Genomic DNA, 13,211 nt, shown 5'->3' with positions numbered 1-13,211 from the left:
CTGTAACTGGGACAATCCGGGAACGTGAGACACTGCTCCCTGTAACTGGGTAAATCCGGGAACGTCAGACACTGCTCCCTGTAACTGGGACAATCCGGGAACGTCAGACACTGCTCCCTGTAACTGGGTAAATCCGGGAACGTCAGACACTGCTCCCTGTAACTGGGACAATCCGGGAACGTCAGACACTGCTCACTGTAACTGGGAATATCCCGGAACGTCAGACACTGCTCCCTGTAACTGGGACTATCCCGGAACGTCAGACACTGCTCCCTGTAACTGGGTAAATCCGGGAACGTCAGACACTGCTCCCTGTAACTGGGACAATCCGGGAACGTCAGACACTGCTCCCTGTAACTGGGTAAATCCGGGAACGTCAGACACAGCTCCCTGTAACTGGGAATATCCCAGAACGTCAGACACTGCTCCCTGTAACTGGGTAAATCCGGGAACGTCAGACACTGCTCCCTGTAACTGGGTAAATCCGGGAACGTCAGAAACTGCTCCCTGTAACTGGGAATATCCCGGAACGTCAGACACTGCTCCCTGTAACTGGGTAAATCAAGGAACGTCAGACTCTGCTCCCTGTAACTGGGAATATCCCGGAACGTCAGACACTGCTCCCTGTCACTGGGACAATCCGGGAACGCCAGACACTGCTCCCTGTAACTGGGTAAATCAGGGAACGTCAGACACTGCTCCCTGTAACTGGGTAAATCCTGGAACGTCAGACACTGCTCCCTGTAACTGGGACAATCCGGGAACGTCAGACACTGCTCCCTGTAACTGGGTAAATCCGGGAACGTCAGACACTGCTCCCTGTAACTGGGTAAATCTGGGAACGTCAGACACTGCTCCCTGTAACTGGGTAAATCCGGGAACGTCAGAAACTGCTCCCTGTAACTGGGACAATCCAGGAACGTCAGACACAGCTCCCTGTAACTGGGTAAATCCGGGAACGTCAGACACTGCTCCCTGTAACTGGGTAAATCCGGGAATGTTAGACACTGCTCCCTGTAACTGGGACACTCCGGGAACGTCAGACCCTGCTCCCTGTAACTGGGTAAATCCGGGAACGTCAGACACTGCTCCCTGTAACTGGGTAAATCTGGGAACGTCAGACACTGCTCCCTGTAACTGGGTAAATCCGGGAATGTCAGACACTGCTCCCTGTAACTGGGAATATCCCGGAACGTCAGACACTGATCCCTGTCACTGGGACAATCCGGGAACGTCAGACACTGCTCCCTGTAACTGGGTAAATCCGGGAACGTCAGACACTGCTCCCTGTAACTGGGAATATCCGGGAACGTCAGACACTGCTCCCTGTAACTGGGTAAATCCGGGAACGTCAGACACTGCTCCCTATAACTGGGTAAATCTGGGAACGTCAGACACTGCTCCCTGTAACTGGGTAAATCCGGGAACGTCAGACACTGCTCCCTCTAACTGGGACAATCCGGGAACGTCAGACACTGCTCCCTGTAACTGGGTAAATCCGGAAACGTCAGACACTGCTCCCTGTAACTGGGTAAATCTGGGAACGTCAGACACTGCTCCCTGTAACTGGGTAAATCCGGGAACGTCAGACACTGCTCCCTGTAACTGGGTAAATCCGGGAACGTCAGACACTGCTCCCTGTAACTGGGACTATCCAGGAACGTCAGACACTGCTCCCTGGAACTGGGTAAATCCGGGAACGTCAGACACTGCTCCCTGTAACTGGGTAAATCCGGGAACGTCAGACACTGCTCCCTGTAACTGGGTAAATCCGGGAACGTCAGACACTGCTCCCTGTAACTGGGAATATCCCGGAACGTCAGACACTGCTCCCTGTAACTGGGTAAATCCGGGAACGTCAGACACTGCTCCCTGTAACTGGGTAAATCCGGGAACGTCAGACACTGCTCCCTGTAACTGGGTAAATCCGGGAACGTCAGACACTGCTCCCTGTAACTGGGACTATCCAGGAACGTCAGACACTGCTCCCTGGAACTGGGTAAATCCGGGAACGTCAGACACTGCTCCCTGTAACTGGGTAAATCCGGGAACGTCAGACACTGCTCCCTATAACTGGGTAAATCCGGGAACGTCAGACACTGCTCCCTGTAACTGGGAATATCCCGGAACGTCAGACACTGCTCCCTGTAACTGGGTAAATCCGGGAACGTCAGACACAACTCTTTGTAACTGGGTAAATCCGGGAACGTCAGACACTGCTCCCTGTAACTGGGTAAATCCGGGAACGTCAGACACTGCTCCCTGTAACTGGGACTATCCCGGAACGTCAGACACTGCTCCCTGTAACTGGGTAAATCCGGGAACGTCAGACACTGCTCCCTGGAACTGGGTAAATCCGGGAACGTCAGACACTGCTCCCTGTAACTGGGTAAATCTGGGAACGTCAGACACTGCTCCCTGTAACTGGGTAAACCCGGGAACGTCAGACACTGCTCCCTGTAACTGGGACAATCCGGGAACGTCAGACACTGCTCCCTGTAACTGGGACACTCCGGGAACGTCAGACACTGCTCCCTGTAACTGGGAATATCCCGGAACGTGAGACACTGCTCCCTGTAACTGGGACAATCCGGGAACGTCAGACACTGCTTCCTGTAACTGGGAATATCCCGAAACGTCAGACACTGCTCCCTGTAACTGGGTAAATCTGGGAACGTCAGACACTGCTCCCTGTAACTGGGTAAATCTGGGAACGTCAGACACTGCTCCCTGTAACTGGGTAAACCCGGGAACGTCAGACACTGCTCCCTGTAACTGGGACAATCCGGGAACGTCAGACCCTGCTCCCTGTAACTGGGCCACTCCGGGAACGTCAGACACTGCTCCCTGTAACTGGGACTATCCCGGAACGTCAGACACTGCTCCCTGTAACTGGGTAAATCCGGGAACTTCAGACACTGCTCCCTGTAACTGGGTAAATCCGGGAACGTCAGACACTGCTCCCTGTAACTGGGACTATCCCGGAACGTCAGACACTGCTCCCTGTAACTGGGTAAATCCGGGAACTTCAGACACTGCTCCCTGTAACTGGGTAAATCCGGGAACGTCAAACATTGCTCCCTGTAACTGGGACAATCCGGGAACGTCAGACACTGCTCCCTGTAACTGTGTAAATCCGGGAACATCAGACACTGCTCCCTGTAACTGGGACTAACCGGGAACGTCAGACACTGCTCCCTGTAACTGGGTAAATCCGGGAACGTCAGACACTGCTCCCTGTAACTGGGTAAATCCGGGAACGTCAGACACTGCTCCCTGTAACTGGGACTATCCCGGAACGTCAGACACTGCTCCCTGTAACTGGGTAAATCCGGGAACGTCAGACACTGCTCCCTGGAACTGGGTAAATCCGGGAACGTCAGACACTGCTCCCTGTAACTGGGTAAATCTGGGAACGTCAGACACTGCTCCCTGTAACTGGGTAAACCCGGGAACATCAGACACTGCTCCCTGTAACTGGGACAATCCGGGAACGTCAGACACTGCTCCCTGTAACTGGGACACTCCGGGAACGTCAGACACTGCTCCCTGTAACTGGGAATATCCCGGAACGTGAGACACTGCTCCCTGTAACTGGGACAATCCGGGAACGTCAGACACTGCTTCCTGTAACTGGGAATATCCCGAAACGTCAGACACTGCTCCCTGTAACTGGGTAAATCTGGGAATGTCAGACACTGCTCCCTGTAACTGGGTAAATCTGGGAACGTCAGACCCTGCTCCCTGTAACTGGGCCACTCCGGGAACGTCAGACACTGCTCCCTGTAACTGGGAATATCCCGGAACGTCAGACACTGCTCCCTGTAACTGGGTAAATCCGGGAACATCAGACACTGCTCCCTGTAACTGGGTAAATCCGGGAACGTCAGACACTGCTCCCTGTAACTGGGTAAATCCGGGAACGTCAGACACTGCTCCCTGTAACTGGGTAAATCCGGGAACGTCAGACACTGCTCCCTGTAACTGGGTAAATCCGGGAACGTCAAACACTGCTCCCTGTAACTGGGACAATCCGGGAACGTCAGACACTGCTCCCTGTAACTGGGACTATCCGGGAACGTCAGACACTGCTCCCTGTAACTGGGTAAATCCGGGAACGTCAGACACTGTTCCCTGTAACTGGGTAAATCCGGGAACGTCAGACCCTGCTCCCTGTAACTGGGACTATCCGGATACGTCAGACGCTTCTCCCTGTACCTGGGACAATCCCGGAACGTCAGACCCTCCTCCCTGTAACTGGGACAATCCCGGAATTTCAGACCCACCTCCCTGTAATGGGACAATCCCGGAACGTCAGACCCTCCTCCCTGTAACTGGGACAATCCCAGAACATCAGACCCTCCTCCCTGTAACTGGGACAATCCCAGAACGTCAGACCCTCCTCCCTGTAACTGGGACAATCCCAGAACATCAGACCCTCCTCGCTGTAACTGGGACAATCCCGGAACGTCAGACCCTCCTCCCTGTAACTGGGTAAATCCGGGAACGTCAGACCCTCCTCCCTGTAACTGGGTAAATCCGGGAACGTCAGACCCTCCTCCCTGTAACTGGGACTATCCCGGAACATCAGACCCTCCTCCCTGTAACTGGGACAATCCGGGAACGTCAGACCCTCCCCCCTGTAACTGGGACAATCCCGGAACATCAGACCCTCCTCCCTGTAACTGGGACTATCCCGGAACATCAGATCCTGCTCCCTGTAACTGGAACTATCCCGGAACATCAGACCCTCCTCCCTGTAACTGGGACAATCCGGGAACGTCAGACCCTCCTCTCTGTAACTGGGCCAATCCCGGAACGTCAGACACTGCTCCTTGTAACTGGGACACTCCGGGAACGGCAGACCCTCCTCCCTGTAACTGGGACAATCCGGGAACATCAGACCCTCCTCCCTGTAACTGGGACAATCCCAGAACGTCAGACCGTCCTCCGGACAATCCCGGAACGTTAGACCCTGTAACTGGGCCAATCCCGGAACATCAGACCCTGTAAGTGGGCTTTGCAGACATGCGAGCCCGAGTGAGGATTGGAACTTGGTAATTCGGTGCAGGATGGGAAGAGGAGCTTTTTCCATTTCATTTTTTTCTCTTTCTTCTGGCTGTTGAGGAGCAGAGCGGAGACGAGCGGCTGGACAGACAGCATCTTGGGAAGGTAAGCGGGTAAACGGTGAATCTGAGGGTTAGACTGGGGGAAGCTGATGAAGGACGTCACAGGAGGGCTGTGCTTAGATTGGCCAAGAGAGGACTGCAGCCACCTGGGTTGCCACTTCCCGACTTAAAATGGAGAACCGCAAAGACTGAAGGGAAATTCAGCCAACACAGGCAGAAACTAGCAGGCACAAGTTTACTGTGTATTAGACTCTGTAGAAACCCAGACAGCAGCGATACAAGCAGCCATCTGCATAGTAATGAGCGATCCTCAGGAACAATCAAAACATTTGAGGTAAACAAGGCCAAGCCAGACTCCTCGGCGCCAGCAGGAGCCAACACAAAAGAGGTTCACGGACACTTAAAGACCGCCCAACGATCAGGGAACCGCTCCAGTATTGGAGAAATCGAACCAAGCGATTGGAACAAAGTCCAATCACCTAGAAACAGGTACAGGGTCCGCCCCCAAAGGCAGGAAGCCCCTGGGGACTATAATGTAAAGTTCCCAAGTTCAAATCGTCCTTCTTGGCAGGGTCACTCAGCAACACGTAGCAACCCCTGAGAGTGAACTGTCCAGCAGCCTCCAAGAAAGTAAGTCTCAAGCCAACGCTCGCTACGAGATAGGCGCTCCGAGCTACCAATCCGTACCAACTTCGAATCTCGCAGACTCAGAACCCGAACGAAAGGCCATTTGTTCCCCTGACCTGGTGGGCCAGTCCGAAGCTAAGTATAGGCCTTTTAGTTATAGAAATAGCCTAGAAAGTAGAGTTTATGCATGAGTAGCGATTTACTGTGTATAATAAACGTGTTTTGATTTGAATCTTACTAACTGGTGTGTTGAGTTATTGATCATTACTTGAACTTGAACCTCGTGGCGGAATCATAAAGATACCTGGCGACTCGAGAGCAAAGGTTATAAAACAGCCAATTGAACCAACCAAAAGTTAACAACATATTACTGCCGACATTCTGACCCGATCTAGAAGTAGCTTAACCACTCCGGGAGAACCCAAAATTTGAATTAGAATCCAATTGGGAACAGAAAAACCACAAGTGTTCAAGCAGTTCTGATTAATAGTCATATTTCGGAAGTGTGTGTATGCATGCGTAACTAACAGGGCGATAAGGTAAAACTGATCGATTTTTTGTTGCGACAAAACTGTCGGGAGTTTGTATTCCGGAAAATAGCGAAAGCCGTTCCCGTAATTACAGCACCGCCTCAATACCCCTTGTTCCAAATTTTAAGAGAAGCATTCAGATAAGAAAGATGGCCATGCAGGCAATGCAACGCCTCATGAACCCCGAGGAATTTGTGGTCGCAGCGACCAGTAGAACATAAGAACATAAGAACTAGGAGCAGGAGTCGGCCATCTGGCCCCTCGAACCTGCTCCACCATTCAATGAGATCATGGCTGATCTTTTGTGGACTCAGCTCCACTTTCCGGCCCGAACCCCATAACCCTTAATCCCTTTATTCTTCAAAAAACTATCTATCTTTATCTTAAAAACATTTAATGAAGGAGCCTCAACTGCTTCACTGGGCAAGGAATTACATAGATTCACAACCCTTTGGGTGAAGAAGTTCCTCCTAAACTCAGTCCTAAATCTACTTCCCCTTATTTTGAGGCTATGCCCCCTAGTTCTGCTTTCACCCGCCAGTGGAAACAACCTGCCCGCATCTATCCTATCTATTCCCTTCATAATCTTATATGTTTCTATAAGATCCCCCCTCATCCTTCTAAATTCCAACGAGTACAGTCCCTGTCTACTCAACCTCTCCTCGTAATCCAACCCCTTCAGCTCTGGGATTAACCTAGTGAATCTCCTCTGCACACCCTCCAGTGCCAGTACGTCCTTTCTCAAGTAAGGAGACCAAAACTGGACACAATACTCCAGGTGTGGCCTCACTAACACCTTATACAATTGCAGCATAACCTCCCTAGTCTCAAACTCCATCCCTCTAGCAATGAAGGACAACGTTCCATTTGCCTTCTTAATCACCTGTTGCACCTGAAAACCAACTTTCTGCGACTCATGCACTAGCACACCCAGGTCTCTCTGCACAGCAGCATGTTTTAATATTTTATCATTTAAATAATAATCCCTTTTGCTGTTATTCCTACCAAAAGGGATAACCTCACATTTGTCAACATTGTATTCCATCTGCCAGACCCTAGCCCATTCACTTAGCCTGTCCAAATCCCTCTGCAGACTTCCAGTATCCTCTGCACTTTTTGCTTTACCACTTATCTTCGTGTCGTCTGCAAACTTGGACACATTGCCCTTGGTCCCCAACTCCAAATCATCTATGTAAATTTTGAACAGTTGTGGGACCAACACTGATCCCTGAGGGACACCACTAGCTACTGATTGCCAACCAGAGAAACACCCATTAATCCCCACTCTTTGCTTTCTATTAATTAACCAATCCTCTATCCATGCTACTACTTTCCCCTTAATGCCATGCATCTTTATCTTATGCAACAACCTTTTGTGTGGCACCTTGTCAAAGGCTTTCTGGAAATCCAGATATACCACATCCATTGTCTCCCCATTATCTACCGCACTGTTAATGTCCTCAGAAAATTCCACTAAATTAGTTAGGCACGACCTGCCCTTTATGAACCCATGCTGCGTCTGCCCAATGGGACAATTTCCATCCAGATGCCTCGCTATTTCTTCCTTGATGACAGATTCCAGCATCTTCCCCACTACCGAAGTTAAGCTCACTGGCCTATAATTACCCACTTTCTGCCTACCTCCTTTTTTAAACAGTGGTGTCACGTTTGCTAATTTCCAATCCGCCGGGACCACCCCAGAGTCTAGTGAATTTTGGTAAATTATCACTCGTGCATTTGCAATTTCCCCAGCCATCTCTTTTAACACTCTGGGATGCATTCCATCAGGGCCAGGAGACTTGTCTCCCTTTAGCCCCATTAGCTTGCCCATCACTACCTCCTTGGTGATATCAATCCTCTCAAGGTCCTCACCTGTCATAGCCTCATTTCCATCAGTCCCTGGCATGTTATTTGTGTCTTCCACTGTGAAGACCGACCCAAAAAACCTGTTCAGTTCCTCAGCCATTTCTTCATCTCCCATTATTAAATCTCCCTTCTCATCCTCTAAAGGACCAATATTTACCTTAGCCACTCTTTTTTGTTTTATGTATTTGTAGAAACTTTTACTATCTGTTTTTATATTCTGAGCAAGTTTACTCTCATAATCTATCTTACTCTTCTTTATAGCTTTTTTAGTAGCTTTCTGTTGCCCCCTAAAGGTTTCCCAGTCCTCTAGTCTCCCACTGATCTTTGCCACTTTGTATGTTTTTTCCTTCAATTTGATACTCTCCCTTATTTCCTTAGATATCCACGGTCGATTTTCCCCTCTTTTTACCGTCCTTCCTTTTTGTTGGTATAAACCTTTGCTGAGCACTGTGAAAAATCACTTGGAAGGTTCTCCACTGTTCCTCAACTGTTTCACTATAAAGTCTTTGCTCCCAGTCTACCTGAGCTAGTTCTTCTCTCATCCCATTGTAATCTCCAGTAGAGTAGGACAGAGTCCCGTTTGGGAAGAGGAAATGAGAAAGTACCTCAAAGGGAAAGGATGGCCCCTTTGGAGCGAATTCTGTGAAAATGAGGAAACAGGTCCCGGGAGTATAGGACATACTTGGTGGGAGAACCTGAGCGAGATTCACAAGAAGAGCTGAGGGAAAGCTCGCAAGCCGATGGCAATCGTGTCCTGCTTGGCACAATTCCGAGGCACAGAGGAGGTCGTTAGGACGCTCCGGAAAGAGATAGAAGGCACACATCGAATGAGCAAGGTCGATGCCAGTGAGGTAGAGAAAGAGAACGCAGAGTTAAGGAGGAAGTTAGCAGCAAAGATACGGGGACAGCCCATCGAGTTTCTCTGGGACACAGGAGGGTCCCGCACCACCATAAATTCCTCCACCATGTTTCAAAAAGACACGTGGCCCACTGCAGCCACTATCACCCTCAGCGGCTTCACAGACCACTCACAGCAGGGACACATCACAGCCCCTGTACCCATTCAAATCGGAACCATCACCACCAAGCACCCCGTGGTTTTAGTCGCTCTACTCCACACAGTAGAACACATTTTAGGCATAGATTTTATGAATTCCCACAATCTGTCCTATGATGCAGTCAATCAATGTGTCTGGAGAATGGCAAAATCCGCAAGAGCCCCCGCAACGCTCACCATAGGAGAGTACGCCAACAAGATTAGCGCAGTCGCCAAATTTTGGTTTGACCCGGCCACGATTAGCACAGACAAGCAGGTTAGGGCAGTTCTGCAGAAGCACAGGACAGCATTCGCGACCCACAAACACGACTGTTGCCGGATGACTGGTTCCGTTCAAATCACAGGACCTGACCCTGGACCCCAAAAGCAATACGGATTTCCCCAAGAGGCAGAGGGAGAAATCGCAAAAGTTATCGACAGCTTATTAGAGCAGGGCGTACTCAGATCAGTAGCCTCCACTAATAATGCCCCGATTTGGCCAGTGAGAAAGTCCGATGGATCATGGTGACTGACCATCGATTACCGGGAACTCAACAAAGTTAAACAGCAGGGGCTGTTTAGCACAGGGCTAAATCGCTGGCTTTGAAAAAAAAGCAGACCAAGGCAGACCAGCAGCACGGTTCAATTCCCGTACCAGCCTCCCCGAACAGGCGCCGGAATGTGGCGACTAGAGGCTTTTCACAGTAACTTCATTTGAAGCCTACTTGTGACAATAAGCGATTTTCATTTCATTTCACAAAGTCACCCCCGCAGCAGCCCCCACGGTAGCCACAAGTCCCGAGACCATGCTCAAACAGGGACTCAACTCACAATACTTTACGGTTTTGGACATCAGTAATGAATCCTGGTCCATTCCATTGGCAAAATCGTGCCAGTACAAATTTGCCTTCACTTTCCGAGCTCAGCAGTACACGTGGACATGCCTTCCACAAGGATTCCACAACTCCCCCTCCATTTTCCACCGACAGCTGGCAAATGGATTTTCAAAATGTTCTTGCCCCGAATGTCTGGTCCAGAATGTGGACGACCTATTACTGCAGACAGACACCAAGGAAGAGCACATCGAGCTTCTGGCCGAACTCCTGGAACTCCTACAGAAAATTGGTTGTAAAGTCAACCCCAAAAAGGCCCAGATATTGGAAAACAAAGTGATATATTTGGGTACAATTATCACACACGGTAAATGCGAGATCGAGCATAAAAGGATTGACTCGATCGCTAAATTGCCCCTTCCCCAACACGTTTCAGCCCTCCGGTCGTTTTTAGGATTGTTTGGCTACTGCCGAAACCACATTGACGGTTTCGCCAGCAAGGCAGCGCCCCTCTCAGACCTCCTAAAGAAAGGAGCCCCCTGGGAATGGCTTCCGCAGCATACGGATGCTGTGGAATCATTAAAACAGGCGCTCATAGCCGCCCCCGCACTACAAGTTCCAGACCCGCTTTCCCCTTACGCAATAGAGGTAGCGACCACAGACCGCACCCTTTCAGCCGTGCTCCTGCAGGAACGGCACGACCAGTTAAGGCCCGTAGCTTACGCCTCCAGAGTTTTAGATGCTGTGGAGCAGGGATTGTCAGCCTGTGAGAGGCACCTGCTCCCAGCTTTCTGGGCAGTTCAGTATTTTTCATACATTACCGGACTGAACCCCATCACAATCCTGACGGAACACCCCCCCCACCCAACTTTTACTGGACGGACGACTCGAGGACGGTACAGTCAGTCAAATGAGAGCAGCCAGATGGATCCTTCTTTTGCAGGGACGGGACATCACTGGGGCAGCACGGTAGCATTGTGGTTAGCATAATTGCTTCACAGCTCCAGGGTCCCAGGTTCGATTCCGGCTTGGGTCACTGTCTGTGCGGAGTCTGCACGTCCTCCCCGTGTGTGCGTGGGTTTCCTCCGGGTGCTCCGGTTTCCTCCCACAGTCCAAAGATGTGCAGGTTAGGTGGATTGGCCACGATAAATTGCCCTTAGTGTCCAAAATTGCCCTTAGTGGGGTTGTTGGGTTATGGGGATAGGGTGGAGGTGTTGACCTTGGGTAGGGTGCTCTTTCCAGGAGCCGGTGCAGACTCGATGGGCCGAATGGCCTCCTTCTGCACTGTAAATTCTATGAAATTCTATGAAAAGGACCAAGACCCACACTTTCTTAGCAGATAACCTACAGTACCCAGGCACCCCCCACGAATGTGAAATCATCTCACCACACCACAACACAGGCCCCTCTATTGCAAACCACCCCCCCCCCCCGAAAGATAGGTAGTTCACCCCAGAGCCCCCAGCACACAGACACGTGCGAACCCATAAAGATATATGTGGATGGATCTTCCACAATATTAGAAGGGAAACGCATAACAGGTTGCGGCATTTATGTCGAGGACGCGCAGGGACACGCCCTAGAAGAAATCGCAATAAAACCGCCAGGACACTGAGGCGCGCAGGCGACAGAACTAGCAGCCGTGGCGTACATTGTGGATCACCAAGACTCCTTCCCCAGCCCAGCAGACATATACTCGGACAGCCTCTATGTCTGCAACAGCCTTACAGAGTTCCTACCCCTGTGGAAAGCAAGAGGATTTGTTTCCGCAGACGGAAAACCCCTCCCCTCAGCCCTTTTGCTCCGCCACATTTTAGAAAAAGCCCAGAGCAGGACTTTTGGAATAGTTAAAGTTCGTAGTCACCATCGTTCCTCCCCCCCTGGAAATGTAAAAGCCGACGCACTGGCTAAAGCAGGTTCCAGGCATGGATATTTTTGGACACCCCCCGAAAGCGCACCAGTGAGTGCAGTTCAGGTCTCGCAGACTAATATCGAGGATTTAGTGCAGGCCCAGAAGCAGGACAGCAATCTCAGGGAGATTTTGAAAGGAAAATTTACTGCACCTTACGATAGGTTTAAAAATGCTCTGACCACACATGACGGTGTGGTGTTAAAAGACACCCTTTATGTGGTTCCTGAACAGGACAGGAATCAGCTTATTTGTGTGTTCCATGACAGTCACGGACATCAGGGAATCGATCCCACTACAGCCCACCTCAGGCAGCTCTGTTGGTGGCCAAGTTTAAAAGAAGACGTAACGCACTACGTTGAGAATTGCCTGATCTGTGCCCAGAACAACCCGGACAGATACGCAAAGAAAGCTCAACTTAGCCACACCCGCCCTGTTAATGGCCCCTGGACTAACCTCCAGATTGATTTTATAGGACCATTGCCCCCTTGCAGGAATGGTTATAAATATGTACTTGTGGTGATAGACACGTTGACAAAATGGGTGGAAGCATTCCCATCCAGAACAAACACGGCAAAGACCACAGCCAAGATCCTCACACACCACATCTTTACGAGATGGGGACTCCCCCGCAGCATTGAATCCGACCAAGGTTCCCATTTTACAGGATGTGTCATGAAGAACGTCCTCACGATATTTGGCATTACCCCAAAATTCCACATTGCATACCACCCCCAGTCGAGTGGTATCGTGGAGCGCATGAATAGGACCCTAAAATCCACCCTCAGAAAAATGGTCCAGCAAAACAACACCACTTGGGACTCAGTCCTCCCTTGTGCGCTGATGCTTTTGCAAAACACGGTTTTCACATCCACAGGATACACCCCACACACCCTCATGACCGGACGCCCCATGAAAGGCACAGAAATTTTATTAGGACTAGATTTGACCAGCCCCGAAGTGACGGCCCTCACAATGAGAACGCAGTCAAACAGTTAGTGGCGAATGTTAAAACGGCTCAGCTAGCAGCCGCAGTGAAATTGGACACCAGAAAGAAACCGAGCAAGGCCTGTTTAGATAAGACAGTGCAGGCGACTGAGTTCAGTGTAGGATAGCAAGTCATGCTCTCCGTATACAACCCCAGCACATTCCTGTCACCGAAGTATTCGGGTCCGTACTCCATTGCGGACAAAGTAATCCCTTCCGTCTACAAAATAAAGTATTTTCCAATGGATAGACTGCGTGGTTCCATATCAACCAGCTTAAGGCATATGGAACACA

The 13,211-nt window shown here is 50.5% G+C and overlaps 1 protein-coding gene across 1 annotated transcript in view; it reads right to left on the bottom strand.

The window, feature by feature from the left end:
* LOC140409458 (galectin-3-binding protein-like) overlaps positions 1-13,211 on the bottom strand; it is a 149,642-nt gene that overhangs the window by 114,231 nt on the left and 22,200 nt on the right. The window lies entirely within an intron of this gene.

This window comes from Scyliorhinus torazame, chromosome 3, assembly GCF_047496885.1.
Source record: "Scyliorhinus torazame isolate Kashiwa2021f chromosome 3, sScyTor2.1, whole genome shotgun sequence".
Classification (NCBI taxonomy): Eukaryota; Metazoa; Chordata; class Chondrichthyes; order Carcharhiniformes; family Scyliorhinidae; genus Scyliorhinus; species Scyliorhinus torazame.
The sequence above is the reverse complement of the archived record's forward strand: the minus strand, read 5'-3'. Positions and strand labels throughout refer to the sequence as shown.